We start from the raw sequence: 23,858 nt of genomic DNA on the forward strand, positions 1-23,858 counted from the left end.
TTTGTGTAAAACAGGCACTGATGCCTTTTACTTAATACCTCTTTTTAAAAAACATCCACATACAACAATTGATATTACATTTTAATGTTGTATCTGCTGGGGGATACTGGGCTGGGTTGAATAGAGTTTGGCCTTGAAATAAGAATCTGATCATGGAGAGCACATGAATTTTCTTTAATTGATGGATTCATTACATTCATTAATGCCCTCCTTTGTGCTCAGAGCATTCTGTGAACGTGAACAGGTAAGACAGGTGTAATGCTTCCTATCAGAAAAAGCATTTTCCAGTTACTCCTGAGCAGTTTCACAACTTAAAAAAAAAAAAAAAAAAAAAAAAAATCAAGAAAACTTGACTCTGCCACCACCAAGCTCTGCACATAAAACCACACTGGATTAGTGTTAACTTGTGAATCTTTGCTACCTTTCAAAAAGCAGGATTTTGCATGCAAATATCAGCCAAAAGCACAACAGAAAGGACTTTCAGTAATTTTAAGGAGCAAATGCAGAGAAGTGAGGTTTGACACCCAGGCCCACCACTTCTCCCACCCTCAGTCCAGCCCAGTGATCCAGTCCCACCCTACAGGAGCAGGGCAGGAGGTGCTGGATCACCCACAAACCCACTTCCCAGGTTGTTACGGCCCAGAAAAACAATTTGGGCAAGGACAGCAAATTGGTGTTTGCAAAATGAGCATCCCTTTCTCCTTGTTGCCTGCTGGAAAACAATCCCGGTGGTTTCCCAAGGAGGAACCAAAGCCTGGCAGCCTCCTCACTCAATTCACACCTCCGCCTGCACAGAGAGGTGCAAATTGCACCTCCCAGAGCTGCCTCTCCAGGACGGTTTACCCTAACGGAGGGCAGGCTTTGCTGCACAACCTCCCTTTGAGCAAATCCTCTCCTGGAAGGCAGCTTTCATCCAGGGACACTCCTCAACCCCAGTTTCACAGCAGGGAGCCTTGGATGCTTGGCTCTGAAGGAATTGCCACAGCTCCAGTATTTGCAGCTCTGGGGACATGCCAAGCCTGTTCTGGCTGCACCAGGAGGGATCATGGCCTTTCCCATCTGGGAAACAGGCTGGTGAAGAGAGGTGCTGAGTGCCTGGAAGAAGCTGGAATAATTTAAGGCTGAAGGCAGACTGAGAAGTGAGTTGCATGGAGACCAACAGGGAGGTGCTAAACCAACACATGCAACCACAGACTGAGTCAAACCATGGACATCGTGTGAGATCACTCTGTTGGGAAGTGTCCTAAAGTCCCACAGGGGCACAGAATGACATCAGTTTACACACACAGAGTGCATTCCGCAACCCCCACAGAGATGAGGATTTGGCTGGAAATTGGAGCCACTTCAAACCTTTTGCAGGTAACCCCATCAGTCCCAAGTGAGAGTTGCTCCCTCTTGGAAGGAGCTGTTGGTTTCCAGAGTTTTGTTTTTGCAAATAGGTGGAAAATACTCCTAGCATGGCTAGCTAAGATAGAAAATCACTTTGCGATATATGAATAAAAACAGGCTTTTCCACCTCAAGAGAGGTCTCATGACTTGTTAAACCACACACCTCAAAAAAAGTTGTTTCCAAATTAGGCTTCCCTTTCCAGCCTACAAAGAGAGACAGGCAAAGGTACTTCACATGACCACCCCTGCTACTAACACCAGCGCCCTCCTCCTCCATGCCCCAGGCCTTCCTGTGCAACTGGAAGTGAGCAGCTTGGGCCTTCCTCTGTATCTGGGTGACTTCTAGTTGTTATCACAGCAATGCCCAGAGACCTTCTCCTGGAGACCCTTCCTGTGATGAGCAGCAACCCATGCCAGGAGCTCACAGAGAACAAGCTGGAGAAAGCAGCAGCCCACCCTCTTTGCTGAGGGGGTCATTTGGCTGGCCCAAAATCCCCAAAGAGGTTTGCGAGTCCAGATCTCCCTCACCCTTCTATTTTAATGCTTATGTCATTAACCGCAGCACACTTGGCTCCCTTCTTGTTAAACCATAAACATGGGAAAATCCCTGAAGTTACCAGCACCTTAAAAAAATAAATAATGCAAGATCTGAGCCTCTCTGCTTCTGCTGCGGAAACAATTTAAACCCGAGCTTTGGTTCATACCCAAGCTACTTCTTAAAGAAGCTTAAAGCACTTTAATGTTCAGACATTCTTGCATGCCCAGTATCAACATTTTGCCTTGCGGTCTCTTCCAAGTTCACTGGGAAATACACATCTGCAACTGCTTTACATACTTTTTGCATTCTCATTTCCTAGGCCAAAAGTCTTCCACTATCAAGCCACAAATTAATCTAATTATTTGGATATTTAGTCCTTTTAGGCTCAAGTCAGCAGAGAGTTAGGCATGTGTCTAATATTGCCTCTGCAACGTGACTGCTGGGGGACTATTTAAAGATAAGCACATGCCTAAACACTGCGCTGAATTAAGCCTCAGCATCTTCAGAAGCTGGCTTGAAACTAACTGGGGTTTAGGCACGTCAAGAATTGCCTTGGAATAGAAAACCAGAGGATGCGAAGGTATTTAGCAGGTGTGCAAAACCACCCTATGAAAGGAATAGATTGTTTTGGACAAAAATACTCAACACATGGCTGAGATACCTGTAATAATTATGAGAAGGGAACAATTTAAAAAAAAGAATTATTTTTGTAACTCATCATATGGCAACTTTGACAAGTTTGAGGAGACTTATTTCACCTTTAGCACTGTCTTTTAAGACTTGTCCATGATAAACGAGCAGCTTTTTTCCACAGCACAAACATAAAGGTCTCAGGTTCTGCAAGGGGCCAGCATTGGGCCAGCCTTGCCTCGACCCTCTGGTCTGTGTGGTCTAAAGAAAAACAACTCCCAGAAAGGACTTGCAACCAAAAATCAAACACTCAATACCGTAAATACTTAAATGAAAGGAAATGAGAGTGAAAACAAACTGTAAGAATCTCTATCACGTTTCCAACTGCAATTTGGGCGTTTATATGCAATACTTACAAACCTTTAAAGAAGCTAAATTATCCAGGCCCATTATCCTGATGTTCAAATTCCACACATGACTCTGCTCTGGGGGAATGGCAGAAATGTGACACCCCTTCAGGGACCACCCTGGGACAGCCACCAGAGGGGACACCCAGATTTGGAACATCAGGGATGGAGTTCTTGTTTGTCCTGGGGAAGGAACCACCCCTCAAAAGGGAAATTGTGAGGCCCTTGTGCAACGAGCTTCCCAAAACACCAGCGGGGCGCCCTAAACCACCCCAGTAACACATGGGGAGGTGGGTTGCTGCCTCTTCATGGCTGAAGTCCTGCTCCCTGCAGGGCTGGGGCTCCTGCAGCACCTCACTGCGGCTCCAGCCGCTGCCACCCACTCGCTGCGTGACCCCGGCAGCGCTCATGATCCATCGTCCCGTCACCCTCACCGTTTACAGCAAAAAAGCCATTTAGCCAGAGCCTGCAACCCTTCAGCCCGCAATGCCTTGACAGCAGAGGTTATAGGAGGGGAAAAAAAAGGGGGGAAAAGAGAGGGAGAGGAAGAAAGAACAATGTGCAATCGGCACTGCATTAGAGATGGAAAAAGTACTTAAAGCCTGCAACATTCATCAAGGCTGAATACATAAATGCCACATTTTGAATAAGCCAAGCAAAAGACAATGACAAAGGAAAGGCGCGTTGCTTCAGGAATCTCTATCATTTTCATTTGCTGCTGTCAGGAACCTGTTTTTTGCCTCTCACTCTATCAGCCATTATAGCATTAATGAAGTAACCTCACATAGTTATTGACTGGCTTGTCAGAGTCCCTGCCTGATCCCTTAATAGAAACCATTGGTCTTCAGTTAAAAATGGGGTGAGCTGGGAGGTGCTGTGGGCATGTGCTGAATTTCAAGTGCACTCCTGAGGTTATCAAAAGCCATGAAATGCAAATTATTATATTTTTTAAACACACCGATTTCATGCAACTGAGCATATAAAATTGACTAATACTGTACTTTATGCATTCCTAATAATGTTTCCAAATATGCTCTGCATATGATCTTTCCCCAGAAAGTTGTGGGTGGTATTTGAATAAGCAGAAATGGGCCTAGTTTTATTTTGTGAATAAAGTAGTTTCCTGGATGTTGCAAGTCTCCGTTCCTTCTAATATAAGGTAATGTTTATGCACTGTCTGTTCAAACAACACGGGTAATCCTTTGTCTGAATTTCTGTCTCAGATCAAAATCATTTTCCCTTCTTCATTTTTTCCCCCCCTCTCCTTTCATAAAGCATCCTAAGTCCCAGAACTAGTATATTCTCATTTACTAGAAATTGAGGGTTGGCAGAGGGTCTAGAAATAACTTGTTTTCCCAGAAGGTAATAAATCCAGGGAGTAATCTAAAACACTGAGTTGTTAATTCCAGTACCACCATGCCACTGCCTGTGCTGCAGGTACCCCACTGAATCAGCCCTGGTGACAAGCAATCAGGGCCTGCACATCCTCCTGCAGCAGCTTCTGGAGGACAAGGCATCCAAAAAAGCCTTTTCCAGCTGGGTATTTGGGACTGTTCACCAGTGGGAAAAGCTACAGGATGACCTTTCACACACCTGCAGCCTGTGGTCTGATGATTTTCATTAAGGCTCTTACACATAATGCCCAGATGTGCACTTTGCACATCTGTAATCAGCCAAATCGCGGCCCAGGCAGCACCAAGTCCTCTCAGCACACAGCACTCCCAAACCACACAGCCCTGCCCCATGCGAGGCCCAGTTCAGCAAACCCAGGCAACTTTCTGGAGTCAGGCTCTGCTTGCAGGGAAGATTTGAACAGGTAGCCCTAACAAATAAACTTCTCCACTTTGAGCTCAGGAGAGTCCCAGACGTTAAACATGACCCTGGTTTGGAAAACAATAACGAGCAGCCTCACGTCTCGCTCAGCACAGACAGCGGCGAGAGGAAGAGTTGTACAGCCAGACCTGATTTGAGATTGTTCAGACCTCTTGGGTCTGCAAAACTGGGTTGGCATTCTCAGAAGAACAGACTCCCATAATAATTGCGGTCTTCTCTCATTTCTGATTGGGCTAAAAATTCCCTCAGAACAACTCTCACGGCACTTCCACATCCCTGGCCTGAAATTAAGCAAATTTCTCCTAATGAATACTCTGTTTGTTGATTTGGTGACACGTTTTCTGAGTCTGAAATATTATGAAATTCTTTAATTCTGCCCCTTCCCCCCCTCCCACCCCATTTTCTTCAATTAATTATTTGCAGGCTGTTTCCCTCCATAAAAGACATTCCTTTTCATAGGGACATTTGGTGGGTAGCATGTTAGGAATGCCTTTCATTTAACCTATTTCCAAAATACTCCCTTAGCCCTGTGTGCAGTGCTAGCAGCAGATTTACCCATCCCCTCACACGATCATGGGAGAGCCACAGGGCACCATAAAGACTCAGTTGCTCCAAAATCAGGGCCAGGGAGTTTCCAAGGGTCTTTGAGGGGACCACAGCATCAGCCAGAGTACAGACACCCTCCAGCCCAGGACATCCCAGGGTTGGTTCCCTACATTTGCCTTAACTCCCTGCAGCTGGTACACACCAGCACCAATTTCCAGGGCTGTCTCTGCAAGGAAGCAGGACCTGGATGCAACATTTGAGATTAGTGTGAGCCATGCAGCTCTCCCAGCCCAGTGCCTGAGAGACCATCTTCTATTAAAATTATTTATTGTGGCCTGAAATCCACAGTTCCTCCCCAAATCATAGTGTCCTCAGCACTCTTGGGTGACAGATAAACCCCAGTTGTCATCACTGTGCAGGACAAGCTTATCCTTGGCTGAAAACAAATGAGTTTGCTCTTTGCATACGAGGAAAAAACCCCACAACATGACACCACTTTCTGATCCAAGAGAGAATAAGCGGGACAACAAGCCCTGTGCTCTCCACCACATCTCAGGAAAGTTTTAGGGCATTGGGTTGTGGTCCAGTGCAAAGCCCAAGTAGCCAACAAGCAGCTTTTTGTGTGAGCTTGCACACTGAGAGCTCTGGAATGGGCAGAGCAGGGGGGCTAACCTTGGTTTAGATTCTCACTTCCCAGCATGATTTGTCCATCCCTACTCAAAAGCTCCATTATCTTTCAAGATTTCTTTTTTTGGGACATTTTTTCTTTCCCTACAGGATACCCTGATGCCACATCTGTAGCCCGAACCCTACAAACAGCCTCTCTTGCCCACAGCTCCTTGCTCTGCAGCAGTGACGCAAGGAGTGGCCCTTACATAGAACAACACTGCCAGGAGCTCATCAGTTCTGATCTTGTAATTGTGCCTAATGATTGCTGAAAGGAACCAAAAAATCATCAGTGAACTTCGGCTTCCCCGGTAATTAATATTGTTATTACAGAATTGTTAATAATCATTAGACTCTGGCAATCAATGCAGCGTCAAAGACTTTGAGCATCTCCAGGAAGACAGAGCCTGCCCAACTCTGCTTCCATGGGTTACAGCTTTGGCCTTAATTTGACTGTACCTCTAATGCCGGCCCTGGGATGAGCCCAGAAAGGGCTCCTAATTGTTTGCAAGAAACTCTGCTTGATTCAGACAAATTCAGTCTCAAGACCATCTTTGTTTCGGGGACATGCTCCAAGGTCCTCAGAGAAATGTGCATGGATTTTGTGCATCCCAGCTGCCACCAGGGCAGCGCCCAGGCAGACACTGCTTGGCCTCAACAATTTTCACACGAGCAGTGAAAAATTGAAAATATTCGTAAAGGCTGCTAAACCCAGCAGATTCACAATAGCATTGGCTGTATGCAAACAGGCCCACTGTTCCCTGTGTTTTGTTGAGTGCAATATATTTGGCATGCAAAAGCTGTGTCTTCAGGGAGTTGTTTTTTTTTTTTTTTTTTAAATAAGTAGTCTGGACGTATTGTAAGAGACAAAGTAATTAGCATTCACTCAGCCCAGCAGGGCAGCAATTTAAACTTTTACAAGGAGTCAAAGTTCAGGATGCTGCCCTGCCATCAACTTTCTACATACAGATGGGATACAGACTGGAATATCCAAATGTTTCAAGCTACTCTGCATTATTTGAAACTTCAGTAGACACATTACTGTGGGGAAATGGCTCAATCTGCTCCAGGATTTATTGCTATTGTACGTTCAGTATGGAGGTCCTGGAGGGTCAGAAAGAGCTGCTCTCAGTGCAAGTATTTCATACCATATTAAAAAAGTTTCTGACCATACCTTTAATCCTCAACATCATTACATCCTATTTTTAGGCAGACAGGCACATAAAAACACCCCACACAATGAATGGGTGTTCACACCCTACTCCCAATAATCCCACAGCGTGGGGAAAGGAGGGAGGCAAAGCACTCTGCCGCTTGCTTCTGTCCAGGAAAAGGCAACTTTGTTGTCATATAAAGCAAACGAATAGAAAAGTCAGCAGGAAAAAAAATAAGTGGCCTACTGCATTGGATTGATTTAAGAGTTAAGTGCGTGTGCTGGAGAAATAGATTTTTTTTCTCCTCTTAGGCAGTCATTTTCACAAATGTATGAGGTGAGCACTGATTAAAGCTTGCCAAGAAAGAAGCATTTTTCCCCCCCTCTTTTTTCTGTTCATCCCACCCTTCTCTCCCCACCCCCACTCTGCCAGGCAGACCCTAATCTGTTTGGGGGCACTGGTGGGGAGGACAGGAATCCCTGCCCACCTTGGGGAAGGAAATCCAGTGCCCCAGGGCTCACAGGCATTCGGGAGGGGATGGGGAGACTGCAGCCGGTCAGAGGAGAGAAAAATACTCTGCCCCACTTACGGTAATTATTTGGGGCTTTCAGAGGGAAAACAGTAACAATTTTTTTTTCCTTGTTCCCCACCCCCAGGCTTTCACTTGTAAGAGCAGGTAAAACTGACTGGAAAGAGGAGATAAACGTCTACAAAAGGAATGTTTTTATACAATTCACACTCAGCAAAAGCAAAACAACTCGAGCAGGAAGGAAACCCGGGTACCACAGACATGAATATAACAACCAGGGTGAAAAACACTCTTGTCTAATTGCCCTGAAAAGTATTGTCATTATTCTGATGGCTTCACCTGGTTAAAAAAAAAAAAAAAAAAGGCTGGAAAACTTCACTCTGAGTTTTGGTGGCATCTTTGCAGCTCAGAAAAATAAATTCAAAGGCAAAAGCACAAGGAATCAGTACATCAAAATTTTAGGCCTCATGCAGGGATGAGCACTGATTCTGCTGATTCTGTGCATCCCCCACTTTATGCAAGTTTCAGATTCAGAAAGGACTTGCTTTGTTTGCAAATAAAAGTATCATCTCCCAGGTTCTTGCTACTTCCTATTTGCCAAGCAAAACAGACTTTGAACAGGAACAGTTCAGCTCCTTCCCATCTCCAGAAAACCTCATAAAGGGTATCACCTTGTATATGGTATGTATAAAACTGGGGAGAAACAATCCTCCACCTCCCCTTCAAGGACAGAGGGAATATTTGCCTTCTTAAATAAGGCAGCACAGGAACTTCTCTGAGTCAGTAATTCAGGCTGCCCTGAGAGCACTGGAGGAGATGGGGATGGCTGATCTGTGCTTTGCTTCAGAAACAAACCCTACAGCACTTCCTCCTCAAATGAGACTGACTCCTTCCCCCCAGCCCCAATGCAAATTTGCACTGGCTTAAGTCTAAAAAGTTTATTTCCTTTTGTTTTAAGCCTGCCAGATTTCTTCTCACAGGTGAAATACGACAGGAGAAGCAAGATAAGTTTTCCTAGACATTTATGGATTAGCCCAAACTCAGCAGAGAACAGATAATAATAAAAATTACTATTCACATAAGGTTTCCACAGACTTTTTGCCTCCAAGAGGCCTGAAGAGTTTGGGTACCTGTCTGACTGCTGGTCTCCAGCACTTTTGGAAACCATACAAGACCGACACAATCTTGTCCAGTGAGGTCAACACCAGCAGCCCTATTAGGACCCATCACAGAGCCCTTAATCCCAGAGTCAAGCTTAGCTAAAACTCAAATAATGCTTTTTTTCTTTGCCTTCAATAAGGCCCATTCCTATCATGCATTTAGACAAACTTTCTTACTGCTAAATGTTCTTTTTTTATGCCACAAGTGCATTTTCTAATTGAAAAGAGAGGTAACTTGTTTTAGTGTCACAGGCTTTAATTAAGCATAGTTTGTCTAGAATAGCTGCAGGGTTTATTTATTATTTATTAAAGAAAGGTTAGTTATTTATTGGGGAGGGGGAAGACACATCTGTGGCTGAAACTTCACGGAATGAACCAGACAGGCCATCACTCAAACTGCTTTAGGACATGAGTGGATCACTATGAGGGTCATGAAAAAAATACTTCTTTTACTGATGTGTTACATAATGAGGATATTTTTGATACTTTCAAGTCTTCCTTGAAGCTGTGGTTGTTTCTGGTCACTATTCAAGGACAAGACATTGGGTTTAAGCAGGAGGGGAGGGATAAAACAGGACTTTAGTTTGGACTTTACTGTAGGAGTGCTCCAACACCACTGAGACAGGCACTGCAAAAGGGGCTGGGGGCACAGCAGGGACAGGCTGCTCAAGCACCCCTCACTGACATTTTTCCTTCCCTCTGGCAGATCCAGCACCAGAAGTGAGGATGAGTGCTGGTGCAAACAGACTGGTGTGCAAGGAGGAATCCTCTGGGAAGTGGCAGGACACACTGCAGACCAGCTCCTGCTGCAGGGAGAAGCTCCTCTGTTTAACAGCTGTTTGGGGGCAGGAGCCTGTAAACCCAATGAGGGGCCCAGAAAGCCATGTTAAGGCATTTTTTTTGCCCTTTTTTTTTTTTTTTTTTTTAATTAAAAAAGCTTTAACTTTCCCCTCACCACTTCTGGGCTGAATTGGTTTGATCCAGAGAGGTAGTTATGCATAAGAGCAACCACTTTATATTGAATTAGGGGATTTCTCATGCAACACATCTCACCAATTACAAGGCACGGATGCAATTCTATGATTTATAATACATTATACTGTTAAGTAATATAACATTATAGATACAATTTGTACCTATCTCTCCATGGATTAGAGAGGTGGCACGTGAAGAGTGGATCATTAAACAGCAGTGCAAGGCCAGGGGCCAAGCACTTCTGTTTAACAAGCTGCTCCAAGTACCACCCCTCTAATCCATGGAGAGAGAGAATAAATCGTTCCTGTACCTTGTTCTAAATCAGGTTCTTTGGGTGTGTTTTGGGGGGTTTGTATTAGAATAATAATAGTAATAAGAAGAATTTCTGTTTAGGAGTATCGCTTTCTGGGGCTGAACTAGTTTAAGCTGAAGGAGCTTTTGTTCTAGAAAAGGTCTGGAATTTGTAACCTGGCTGGATTTGAGGGCAGTATGGGGGGAGAGGGAAACGACTCCCAGGCCATCCGTGGCAGAAGCAGCCCCACCCTCCCAGTTCGATGGCACATCTGGAAAGGACAACGAGCTGCTGGCTGCCCCAAGCGAGCAGGAGCTTGGCTACATCCTTGCTCCATCAGGCGGGAATGTCCCGGGAGCCCTCAGCAGCCCATTAGCACCCAGCGCGCAGGGCTCAAACGCCACCAGCAAGGCTCTGGGCGACACCAGTGCCTTCATGGGTGGGGACACCACGTTTCCAAGGCTGGCATTCCCCAGCCCTGAGCAACCCTGCGGCCATTCCCATGCGAACATTAAGGAGCAGCCGTGGCTCAGCACGCCGAGGTCTTTGGGAGGACAGAGTTGACACGGTGGTATTTCAAGGCATCGATGGCCACATGTAGCAGCTGAAGGTGAGCTCTTTGACCTCCATCTCTTGTATTTATATTACCTCTCCAGGGTCAATAAATGCAGATACGAACACCAGGCTCGACAGACAATGTGCTGCTTTATAACGCTGGCACCGGGATTAGGGTTCCATGCCTGGCTCCCAGGTTTATTAAACTCCATTACTATCCCCTTAACGATGACAACACCTTTCCATAACAGTACAGTTGCTTGGCTCCCGAGGAGGGCAGCACAATGAGGGAGCCCGAAGATATAGGGACACTGTTAGGCTGCCTTATAGCCCCTAACTCATCATGTGACAAGGCATTGATTTCTATTGACAATTTCATTGTAATGTCAGAACATAACCTGAATTCATCTTTCATCTACTTTAAAAGTAAACAATGGCTCTTGGAACGGAGGGGGTGGAGGGGGGGGGCAGAAGGAGAGTGCTTAAAAATAACAAAAAGAATAAAAATAATTTTTATTCCAGCTTTTCCTCAAAAAAACCAAACAGAGAACCAAGACTGCTCGGCAGCTACATGGAGCAGGGCAAACTATTAATAGAAAACACATTATTTGTCAAATTTTATAATTTTATCACTGCTTCAATTTGCAAATTATTCACAAATCTGCTGCCACTCATTCAATTCTGTTCAATTTATGAAACTATATTAAATTAGCATTATTCCACAGAAACTATTTCCAGCCTCCAAAAAAAATTCCAGGTGATATTTACAGTATTTGCTGACAATTCACCATCACCTCAGCCATGGTAAGGTGCCATTACTGCCCTTCAGCTTAACAACCTGGGAAATAAACAGGGATTGGGGGGATCCTCCGTTCAGGCTTTCCACACTATGTTTGAAAGAGGAGATAAAAAGGGAAGGCTGGCAGGGCTTGGCGTTGGCACCACATTACATTTCTATTAATAAAGAACAGCAATCAGCTCTGAAATTAATGTGGATCTGTTATCTCCTCACACACACAAAGAATTCGTGTCTAATGTGTTCACATGGACCGCAGTGCAAACGATGGGGCCAAACCACTCGTTTTTCTGTTTCATTACCTCTGTGCCTTGGCTCTGGTCTGGTTTTGTGTGTTTTTTCCTCAGAAAAGCATGTGCAGACATGTAGGATAAAGATCTGCCAGCGTGGTCCCTCTCTGTGTTTCTAGAGACTACACAGATGTATTTCATACGCCTCCAAAATGCAAATTGAAATCTGCTAATTTCTATGTTTTGGCCACCTGTTGCACTTTACCACTCCTGTTTAATAGACACATGGTGCAGATTAAAAGTTTTACTGGACTTAAGGCTAAGACACTTCCAAAGTGCTCCACAGATATCAGACACACTTGGCAGATGGGAACACTGAGGTACAAATTTCCACACTATGGTGAAAGAGACCCTGGAGCCTTAGGAAAAGTGAAATAAAATAATGAAAATACACCTCTTCATTTCAGTTTCACAGGATTCAAATGATGTACAAAAATTCCCTAAGCAATTTTCCCACAGCACAGCTCCCTAATGAGGCTGGGGAAGCAGCTTCACTCCACACTCCCACAAATAGCTAGTCAGGATGAGCAGAAGAGGTAAATTCAGTCTTTCAGGGTGGAAATCATGCTACAGATGCCAAACTGCTGGTCATGGCTCAGCCATCAGCCAACCACTTTTTCCGGTGGTAGACCATCCCATGACTCAATCCTAATTTTGAGACATTTGTTTGGGGTATTTGCTTTTTCACCAATGGTTACTTGGGGTATTGTTTCAAGTTATGTTCAAGTAGTCCCATACTGAATAAACAGTAAGAAAACCATCTAAAATTACTACTTCTCCTATAAAGTTTGGGCATAAATAGGATCTCAAGGTATTTCACTATATTGTCTCGGGCAATGGGAAAGCAGGAGTCAGAAATGCTTTGTAAGCCTAGAGAAAAATAAAGTAAAATGAATAGCCATTACAAAAGGAGTCAGCGAACCCAGCACCTGAGGAGGCACTCACTGATAGGGAATTTGCATTCCTTTTAAAGCATTATCCCATGCATTGTCTCTGTTGTGTGTTCCAGGGACACTGTCTCTCCAGCTGTGACCCATCTGAGCCACTCCTGAGGAAAAGATAGAGTCATCCTGGGATATTGTCACATCCATCTCCCACAGGAGAAGAGACCTGACAATGCCTGGGACATCTTGGCAAGAAGAAGCAACAAAGAGCAGCCAGGAAGGGAAGCAGGGAAGAAATGCATCTCCCAGCAGGGAAGAGATGAATCTTGATAGACTCCCCCTCTCACTCGTCTCCAACCTCCAGGCCCAGCTGGACTCAGCATCCCAACTGCTCTCCCCACGAGGACAGGGGACGTGGGAAGCGCGCGGCTGGCAACGCACCCGCCAGGCTCCGAGGGATCCGAGAACACCCTCAGGTTCACAGGCACCCGGAGTTTGCCAAATCATTTCAGCTCATCTCTAATTGTCAGCGATCTCTATTAGCTCAGTAGTGTGGCTTTGACATAAGGATGAACAGAAGGGTTGTTACTGGCTAGTGAGAGGAGAGGAGCTTCTGGTCCAAGGAAGAAAAGCATCTTCCATGGCAGAAGGAAAAAATCTTTTTTCCCTTCCCACATAGGCTAAACTATATCAAAGGCTAACAGACAAAAGACAAAGGGACCATGCAATGGATGTCCATCAGCCTAAATTTCCCCTAATATCATACTAAAAAAAAAGGAAAAAAAAAAAGGGCTTTGTGGCTTGCTTCTCAGTATTAAACAATAAGATCTTTTTTATAATTGTCTCCAAGAGGAAAAAACAATAGAAAGGAAAATAGGACTACGTGCACCAATCCCAGTACAACACTACTCCATTTGAGTCCTCAGCTCCAGGAGGTGGCTGGTTTGGCAGGGGCAGCTCCTTCTCCAGAACACTTGCCTCTCAAATGACTGGTCCCCAAGACCCAGAGCCATGGTGCAACTCTCCCCATGGCAGCTGAAGCTAAAAATTTATGTGGATGGAAAGAAAAGGGAGAAGGGAAAGAAGAGTATTGACTACACTGAGACCGCATTTTCTCAGATTACGCCAAAATTCTGATCTTTCCATATTATTTCCCTGAACAACAGCCCAAGTTAATAGGACCTAAAAATACCCCAAACATTTTTGGTTTTGCAAACAGTGTTTCATTCATGCATGTCTGCCTGGTGATGCATCGTTACAATTGTAATGAGATAGCTGCCAGCCCTGGAAGGGTGTATTGCTCCCTGCACTTGGAATGCTAAAGAGGGACTGAAGCCATAGAGGAGGTTAAAATGGGTTTCACTTTATAGAAATGAGAGAGAAGTTAAGTAAGGCCTGGAGCTAGAAGTTACCTGAGCTTCTCAAATAGTGCAGAGCCACAACCACTTCTGCTTTACACTTCAATTTTTGCCCCATACAAACAGCAAAAGCATCACTTAGATCCCAGGAGCAGCCTCAGCTATGTATTGGATTCCTGGTATGGAATCAGGCAGTCAGGTGGCACCTACACCCCCTCACGGTGGCTGGGGATGAGATGTACCACAAACAGGGAACATAAAGCAGCCCTAAATTAAAGCGCTTCCAACACAACGCAATTACACTACATAATGTTTACTTATCTTATATACACTCAGAGGGAAGATAAATGTCTAGTAAAAACCACAATCCACTATTAAACAGCTATAAAATACTTCGCTGTCTTCCCATTTCAAAAGCTCCCATAGTATAAATAGTGGTCAAAAGTTCAGTGAACTGTCTTGTAGTCTGGTGCTCCATTCAAACCATGCTATTTCCAGAGAGTCTCCTGACACCGTATCTAATTTCCAAAATGAATATGCTTTAATTTTCCTTCTTCATGCATTGTGCTTTTTCCTCATTTAAAACAGCAACAGCCTCTGGCAGTAAAGGACATCACATTTCTGTGTGAGATGAAGCTTTTTTCCCCCCGATATGCGGGAGAATGGCATGGGTCAAGGGAGAAAAAATGTATGCAAAAAACATCACACCCCACTGACCCCAGTATATTTTACATTACAATTTTGCCATTTCCAATATAGGTTCATTTTGCAGTGGACCATATCAGCCATATTTCAGGATTTACACAAAAAAAAAAAAAAATCAGTACCTGGAGCATTGTCTGCATAGGTCTGTCCTAATGCAATATATGGATTGTCTTATTAATGTGTAGTGTAGCTTGCAGAGAACACACAGGCATGCAGGGAATACTTATGCATGCCAGGGAGGCAGCACAGGTGTTCTGTTGGGGATGTGCATATACATTCAATTATCTCTGCAGGTAATACACAAGTGCATTTTGATGGCTTAAAACCCAGCCTGCCGCACACTGCGGGTGAATCCCCTGGAATCAGGGGGGTTTTCCACATGAGATTTCCTGCCCTGAGCCATTTAAGTCCCCAAAACGGACATGGCAAAGGTTTACCCATTTAAGCTGAGGCTGCCATGCTTTCAGTGGGCAGCAAAAGGAGCTTTATCCCCTGGCAGATATTACAAGCCTTCCTTCCACCTATAGCACAGGCAGAGATAATTAATTAATCCACAGCCTGATTAGAAAGGCCTATAAGGTTCTGGAAGCTCCTCAGGACTTCACCCTTTTGCCTTAAGTGTTTCAACGAGGCCCAGCTGTACCTCGTTAACACTGCCCAGGTTCTCTGAAACTCTGGCAGCTGAGAAAAAAGATGCACCTTTTGTTCTCCCAACCCTCCTCCAAGACCAGGGAAAGGATGAAGGGGAAGCTTGGGGCAATCCCTGTTTTAACCAGAGCTAAAATCCCCACACTCAGTAGGAGAATTGCCATAACAATTCTGACTTCACAAACTACAAAGACAATAATGCTCATAGAACTGGCATATCTGACCATTACCAACAAAATAATCATGTGCTATTTTGACAGAAAATCAAATAAGTCTGACTTAAAAAGTACCAATTCCCATAAAATCCTGCTGCTCTCCACAGATGACCACCTAGGAGAAGGCTCACAAGGGAAGCAATACATGTATACAGGTGTCTAAAAGGTTAAACATGCCAACAAAGCAGAACCATGGAACTGGGGGTAAATATAGATGAGGAAAGGGTTTAAAAGGTTAAAAAAAATTAGGCTTTCACCACAGAAAGACAAAATCATCACCTTTCACATCAAGCAGCTACTCCACCTTGCAACCACCACAGAAAGGAGCAAGTTCAGGTCCTACAACCTGCTCGTCACCTCAAACCTGCTACAAAGCTGTAAGACTTTAGGAATAACAGAAAGATTTACCTGAAGCTCAGGGTAGCCCAAGGAGCTGGAAGGAGTTGCTCTAAGGGAGCAGCACACAGTAAAACTACCTGCACCAGAAGCTGAGACTAAAACCATGTTCCACAGGTGTTTGGGATAATGCACTGATTAACTCCCTGGAGCTCATTGGCTGTAACTGCCCCAGGTCCACACCCTGCCAGGAGCCTTGACTCAGCCCACCCTAAATTCTGGTGTGGGTGTGCTTTCGGGGTAGATAAAGCTGCTTTGGGTCATTTCGAAGTCCTGGCCAGGGCACTGATGAAAAAGGCTTCCTTTAATGGGAGGCAGCTGGGAGCCTTGGGATCCTGGGGAGGGAGGTGGGGACAGCCTGCTGAAAATGACCATAAATGCAATTGCAAGAGCAGCACTTTTTTGTGTTATTTTAAACAGAAAGGGTAAAACATGCAATATTTTTTTCAGGTGTTAGCACTCTTAAATGTCACAGAGAAGCATCCTGTTGCCTGGCAAGTTGTGGACTCGGGGCTCAACAGGTTTGCTTGCTTATTGTCAGCATTTACCTGAACTGGTTTTTAATAAAAGCTTTTGAAGCAAGAAAATCTCCTGCCTGAGACGAGGCGCTGGGAGCCGGAGTGGAGGCCCCTGAGAGTTGCTGAGCTACTTAGTGGCAGTCAGTTGCATCCCTGATATATCCCGTGCCTTCATAATTGCAAATCCCCTCGGTGCTGCTCTGCACAGGACCAGCTTTCCTGTCAGCAGTTATTGGATGGGAACTGACACTGGTGTTTACACGTCTACGGTCCCAAGAATTTCCCTATCTGCCTGGCAAACGCTGCTGTGCTTCAAGTGGCCAGTTTGAGCCAGCTAGATGCGGTGGAGGGCAGAACTTGGGCCTTTCTCTATTCATCCAGGGCTTTGAACTTATCAAAATGAACCTTCATTTCACACAATAATAATACTAATAATAATAATAATAATAATAATAATAATGTTGTTTCCTTTGGCTTCAGAGCACCAGTTCCATCAAAGTACTGACTATTGAAGGTTCAACTGCTAATGGCAAGCTATTTTGAAAAGGGAAAAGTCTGGAGGCAAATTATGAGGGAAAGAACAGATATTAATCATTTTTAAAGTCATTCAGTCTCAGGCATTATTTTCCTTTCTTTCATTATTCATGATGAGTTTTTTTGCTTCAAGGCCAAGTGAATTCACAGGGCCTGACCCATCCAAACATAACCACGACTCTGAACAATGCAGCCCAGCTGAGTCTATAGATAAAAAAAAAAAAGAGCCCAAATGGAAAGAATGAAAAAGAAGATAATTTTCAACAGTGGATTTAAACAAACACGTGGATGTATAACCCTCCTGCTGATGAGTTCATTGCCCAGTAACCTGTCCACTGTGTTGCCATCCCATCCACTCTGGTAAGGGATTTGTGGAATGGAAGTGCCAACAAGGAACTCATCCCATTTGCTGTTTCTCTGCCCCTACCTCCCTGGCCTCTAAAGCCATCTCGGTGGTGTCCTGCAGCTTTCAGCCTAGGGAAGACCTCTCACCTTTTCTTTTTTAGCTTAATGCCAGAGCTAATGGAAACTCAGTAGTTTCACTTGTAACTTGGATAACCTGCACAGCTTTTTGTAGCTGCAGGGCACAAGCAGACCCTGGAAGAATTGAGCCTAGAGCCATTTACAGCTCTCTCTATTGAGAAATTGAAGAGCTTGGAGGAAAAAATCTCAATGCAGAGGAGGTTTTTTTCCCCCCAAAGCTCCCTTGGGGAAGGTTTTCCCACGCTGGGTGTGCACAGCACTGGGGCTGCTGCAGGGAGACTCACACATTCGGACACAGAGAGACACCACATTTGTGGCAGCTTCCTCCTGCCAGAGAACGAGGGAGCCAGAAAGAAGCTTTCAGGGCAGAAGCAATGACGATTCCTAGACCTATGTTCTCCTCCTCCAGTAATTCTCAGCATCCCCAGGTAGCCCCATGTATTGAAGGAAAACGGCAATTCAGAGTTCCCTTTGCTTCAGGGCAAAATAACCCAACAACATTACTTTGGTTTATCTATATTTGTAACCATGTTCCTTGGAAGAAAGGAGTTTGCTGTGGAGTATCTCTGGCAACCTTGAAGGCAACTGATGTACTTTTCCCACTCTGGAATAAACTCAGCAACATGAATCCTGCCTCAGACTCCACAGATGTGTGCATCTGCAGAAGACACTGTTAATAATTAATATAATTGTACAACCCCCTAGATATAAAAATACACAGTCAGAGCCTCACATTTTGCCTGCTTCTCTGTAACAAATACCCAAACTGAAACAAATTTAACAAGATACATTACACAAGTCTGCAGACAGAAGTTGTATGAAAATTTTAACTCTCTTCAGCAAGAAAGCACTTCTATTTCCAGTAACGCTGGCAGCATATACTGTAGCTAGGCAGCCGCATTTATTTTCAATTATCATTTTTGCCTTTTTATACAGCATAATGAAATGCCTGGTAAATTATACATTTTTGTAAAACACAAACTTGTCTCTTTATTTGCAGCTCAAGTCTTGCAATATCGTTTTGTCTGCATTAGTTCTAGCTCTTTATGAGAGGCCAATTACTTTTCTTAGCTGTTAACATGTAGAGTGTGATATGTTACTTGCCAGTCCTGGCTGCGACACAGCCTGCTGCAAAATGACCATGGCTAAGGCTCAGACCTTTGGAGAAAAGGGGGAAAACTCCCAGCATTCTGCTTGCTAAAACATCGTCCGTACTTGTTTGCCCCAGCTTCGATACCTAAGATTTTCAACCCACACCCCCTGCTAAACAAAAGCATATTTTTTAGTGGGGGGGGGGGGGGGAAGCATATAGCTGCTTCCCTCAGTCTCCCTTTAGAAAGATGCTTTCCTGGCAGATGGATCTCAATATGCCGTCTCCCAAATCTTAAGCAACTCTGAAAATACAAAGTTCACTTATACCAATGGGCCATATATATCTACACCTCTCGATTCCCTGTCTCTTTAACTGGCACTTTGAACTAGTGAGCACCTCTATAATCTTGCCCCATTATCATCCTAATAGCACCTCCCGATATTCATAAATGTCTAGCAAGACTTTCAGCTATTTGGTGTGAAGAAGAAATATCCAGCTAAATTGAGAAGATTACCACATCACCACATAAATCAGTGACAGGCCGCGTGTTATTACAGTTGATTTTTGTTGACAGTTGGCTGTAGGCAGTTGTGTTTCAAATGCCTTTTTTCTCTGGGAAATTAAACAAAATTCCATGCACAATGCAGCCTTCCAGTTCAAAAACTGTAAATCCAAAATTAGCATTTCATACTTTAAAAGGTAGCACAGCACAATTTTCCATTGAAAGGTCTGTACAGTTGTCACAAACGGGTGCTTCACACATGACACTAATGCTACCGATGCCTTTTAAGAAAGCCACCTTTCTCTGATATTATTTTCTTCTCCTCATAATCTGCATACACTATAGTTCATCCCTACGGAAAAGAAAGAGAGCTCACTTACTTATCTCTCATATGGGAGCATTATGCTTTCAGCAATTCAGACAGATAGGCTGGGTGGGAGGGGGGCACGTTGCCGAATCCTCCGCGATAAGAGGGAAGGAATTGTGGCCAGTGAAAGGTTAATCTTCCCTCTCCAAGTCCCTCCTTCTGTCTTGGCATAACCTGGAGAGCAAAGAAAATGCAAGACTTACAAAGTGGAAAGACACACCGGCACTAAACTGTTCGTGCTGCATCGTGTGGCACTTCACACACAGGGCCACGCGTGACCTAATTAACAAAAAGCCGTTGCTAAAAGTCAGGGAAGCAGCTTGGGTGACACCAGAGAGGACCAGAACTTGCGAAGGAGTGTCTGCTTCCAGCAGCTGCTGATCTGCCAGTTTTGGCTCAGATAGCACCCGCTGCTAAGCCAATTTTTAGGGACTCTGGTGTGTCAGCAAGTTGATCAAGCAGCAGTAGTTGAGACAGAGCGCCTTCCCCTTCTCCAGGCGGATCCTGGGGGCAGTGGCTTTGTCTTGGGCAATAGCTTGGAGAAATCACCACCACAAGAAGTTCACATTTTTGGTATTTTTACACACACACACATATATATATAACACTGGGAATTGAAGCAGAGAACTGCTCTGCCTACTCCTGGGCACGGGGACAGACATGTAATGTGGTTTGTCAGCCAAAAGATGTTACATGTGTTTTCACACAAACACTTTGCTGGCAGCTCGCTGGCTTCTGGCCACACAGTCCAACATCCCCTGGTCAGAACTGCTGGCCTGAAAACCAGATCACCAGCCAACTGCATCTGGTTCATCTTCCCCCAGTGTTCAAGGACAGAGGTGTGAGGCCACAGGGATGATGGCCTGTGTGAAGGATCACCCCTTCTTCTGGCCCTGTCCTCAGAGGGGAGCCAAGGATGGAGAGTCCACCTGGTGATCTCTGATCTGGGTAATCCCGCTGCTTGTCACTGAGAGGGAAGTGTGTTCATAGTAGCCAGCGCCAGTAAAATTAAGTATTTCAGTCAATATTGAGATGGTTTAATCTGAATTCACCATCAGGCATTTTAAACAGCTGCCTCACTCTCATTTGCTCATGGCTGGGTCAAGATTTAGTTTTTACAGCCTGTGCCAAACCTTTCCCTGGTGTAACACTGCTGACAGAACAGGATAAGATGACCATGAGAGCCTGGCCCCAGTCACCCATGGTGTGTCACCCGTACAGAAAAGCTCCTGACCCTCTGCTAGAGGTTGCATTTGCACCCGATTACAGGTGAAGACTAAATCAATAGAGCCAAATAATCACAGTGAGATACTGGTTGCTTACCAGTTGCCCTGCTGGGGGAAAAGTACCCCGCCAAGAAGGATGGAAAATGGCAGCACAAGAGAACACAGGGAATATGATGAAGCCATCCTGTGTTCCCTGTTGAGGAGAGGTTGGAAACAGGACAAAGCTTTGCTGGTGAGTGAGCTGCAGCCTACAGAGAGTGATTGAATGATTTAAGGTAGCACTTGTTCAACACTGGAAATATTTATACTTAAGATCTGTAGGGAATATCATAAAAAGGGTTATGTCACTAATACTTTCTCTTCTAACTCTATGGGCACATTTAATATCTTAGTATCTGATTCCCAATGAATATTTCTTACAAATTTTTGAAGCACACAAGAGGTGACCTCCCATTTCTGCTTGGGACCAGCTCCTCAGGAAAACGAGGCAGTGAGGAGACACAGACCAAACTGACATGGTGAAAGAGCGTGGTCCACAGGGAAAACAATTACCCCACCAAAGAATGCCCAACATGAGCACAAAGCAGCAAAAACAAAAGCAGGTTTGAAGTACAAAGCTGCCCATTCTGATAAAGATGAGGAACCAGTACATGATCACTGGGGAGAGGAGGCTGAGCTGAACGAGACAGTGTTGCCAAGAATAGCACTTGAAACTACGTGTGAGGAGGGCTGTGACTGCAGGCAGAAGGTGGCTCTGTATACACAGACAGGTATTTTGTGCCACATGAAAAGCCCAAGAAATGTGGCAGCTACCTTTGGACATGAGGCAGGTTGCTCACTCCATGGTGCAGGAGAGCCCTCCTCCAGGGCCGTACTTTTGCAAGGACAGGGAAAGGCTGATAAGAGGAGGGAGATTTGGGAGCTTCATCCTTACCAGAGGAAGGCATCAGGGTGCCAGGGGCTGATGAAGGACACACAAGGGCTTTGCTTGAGGAGGAGCCCAGCAGCAAAGCCCAGCTGTGGCAAAGGTGATGTTGTGCCAAGGGATCAAACAGCCTCGCAGGACAACCAGCAAACTTGCCCAAAGAACATGTCAAGCGCAGAAATTATCCTTCAACAGAGGAGATGAGGCGATCTGGGGTGGTGACAGTGGGAGCAGGGGAAGCAAAGGAAGTGTGGGGAGTCTGACTCACAGCCATGGCAGAGCAGGTTGCTCCAGAGAGCCTGCACAGTGCTGGAAATGGAGAGCCTTCTCGTGCTGTCCCCTGACATGCAGTTCTCTGAAATGTTTCTCCAAAGCTTCTGGGTTTGGCAGCCCTACAGATACTGTGTAGAGGGGAGAGCCTCTGGGTTTGCCGTTTCAGTGAATGTAAAGGGTGCAAGCCACCCCTCTCCTCTGCTGGCATCCTTTCCTGCACAGCCCAGGTGTTTGCATCTCAACAGCAATTTTGTACTGAACCCAGCAAGATGCGATGACATCCCTGTGCTTGTTTCACAGAGACATCCGGCTTTGAGGGAAAGATCACCCTCAGCTTTGGATTGTAAGCCCAGGGATGTCATAAGAACAAGTCAATTACTCCACAAACGAGGGGAAATACTTTACAAATTTTAGCTGAACTAAGTAGAGAAGAGGAATGAAACTGTAAATCGTCAAATGGTGTGTCTGTTTATAATTATTATCATGCAAGTAATATAATGTTAGTTGAGCAAGATAATTTTTGTGTGGTTTGGGATTTCCCAGTTTGCATCTTTCTGCCTGCAGATCTAGATCTCCAGGGCAGGTAATTTTTTTTTTTTCCTGATGCCTCATAAAGAGAAAGAAATGCTGAATATAAAACCTGACAGGAAGCTTTTCCTTTCAAAGTATAGTTCACGTGGTTGCTTAGAAAATGCAGTTCAAATACTGTTCTTTACTTTCTTCTTACAAGTTGTGAGTAATACACAGATTTGTTCACATGGCAAAGGCTGTGAGTAGCCTTGGAATAATGTCAGGTGGCTGTTGCTTACAGGACAGAGTACTGTGCTCTCTCCCAGCTCCAGGCCCATCTGTATTAGGAGCTGAAGCTGGATTTAACTGCTAGCTGAATCACAGAGGTGTGCAGGCTTCATGCACCGCCTTGAGTTGGGGTGCCTAGAAAACTCTTCAGGAGCAAATAAAATTTATAAAATATCCTAGGGGACATATGAGAACTGGAGCTGAAATTTAGTATTTTCGAACTGCTCTCACCCTTCCTCCTGGGACTGCTGCTGATCTTTGATCACTTCCCTCATTTACAAACGCTGTCATCTCACCATTCTCCTTCTACTCCGTATCATTAATACAAATCTGGAAACAATGGCTTTCTCCCTGCTAAAACATTGCAACATCCCACTATTTGTTTCCTCTTCTAAAACGGATCATTCATTATAACCCATATCCCCCAAAGAATTTTATCACTTGAAACCTGTTTGCAGTGAATCTAAAGTAGCCGGAAAATCATCTCAGAAATTCCTGCATATGCTGGAGCCGACTTCTCCTGGAAGCCCAATAAAGTGTTGAGTCCCTCTGCAGGCAATATCCATTTTTCTTCTTTCTGATACAGTCTCCGGCAGTAACCCCTGCAGCTGTGCACGATCCATTTTTTTTTTGCTGCTGAAATTCACTACTCAGCTCTGTTAGCTCTTGTACCCACTTCATCCCGGAGAGTTGGGATAATTGCCTCCTTGCTTCGTTGTTCCACCACCTCCATGCTTATCGCAGAGGTCAGCTTTTCTTTTATCTCTCCTATAACCAACTCGTTATTTGCTGCTTTCTCTTGCAAGGGACAGGCTGCTGCTCCCTGACTCCTGCCCCATTCCACTTTTCCTGGTGTTTGTGCACCTCGTTTGAATATTTCTGCCCAAAAGGACATCTCTACCTCTCAGCATTTGAATTTATTATTTTAATTTGTAGTCCATGGTCCCCAGCAGCAGCAGAGGTTTGGGTGAACACTGACCTGTGTGAGGAGGTATCACCAAAATGCTTACACCTGCAATTCTAGAGTTGTGTGAGCAGGGATTTTCCCCAAATATCTGGGCAGCCATTAGGGTCATGGAAGGTTTTCTTTAATAAACTAAATAGGAATAACATGCTCACTGTTTTTTACCTGAGAAAGGTTATGCAACCTAGTAATGTTAGAATACGTTAAAG

At 44.7% G+C, this 23,858-nt stretch overlaps 1 long non-coding RNA gene across 1 annotated transcript in view; it reads right to left on the reverse strand.

Annotated features, from left to right (window-relative positions):
* LOC109145104 overlaps window positions 1–19,638 on the reverse strand; it is a 112,579-nt gene extending 92,941 nt beyond the window's left edge. Inside the window, exon 1 of the long non-coding RNA XR_005604004.1 lies at window positions 19,477–19,638. This is a non-coding gene — a long non-coding RNA (uncharacterized LOC109145104). The remainder of the gene's footprint in view (window positions 1–19,476) is intronic.
* Between the last annotated feature and the right edge of the window lie 4,220 nt (window positions 19,639–23,858).

This window comes from Corvus cornix, chromosome 3 (genome assembly GCF_000738735.6).
Source record: "Corvus cornix cornix isolate S_Up_H32 chromosome 3, ASM73873v5, whole genome shotgun sequence".
Lineage (NCBI taxonomy): Eukaryota > Metazoa > Chordata > Aves > Passeriformes > Corvidae > Corvus > Corvus cornix.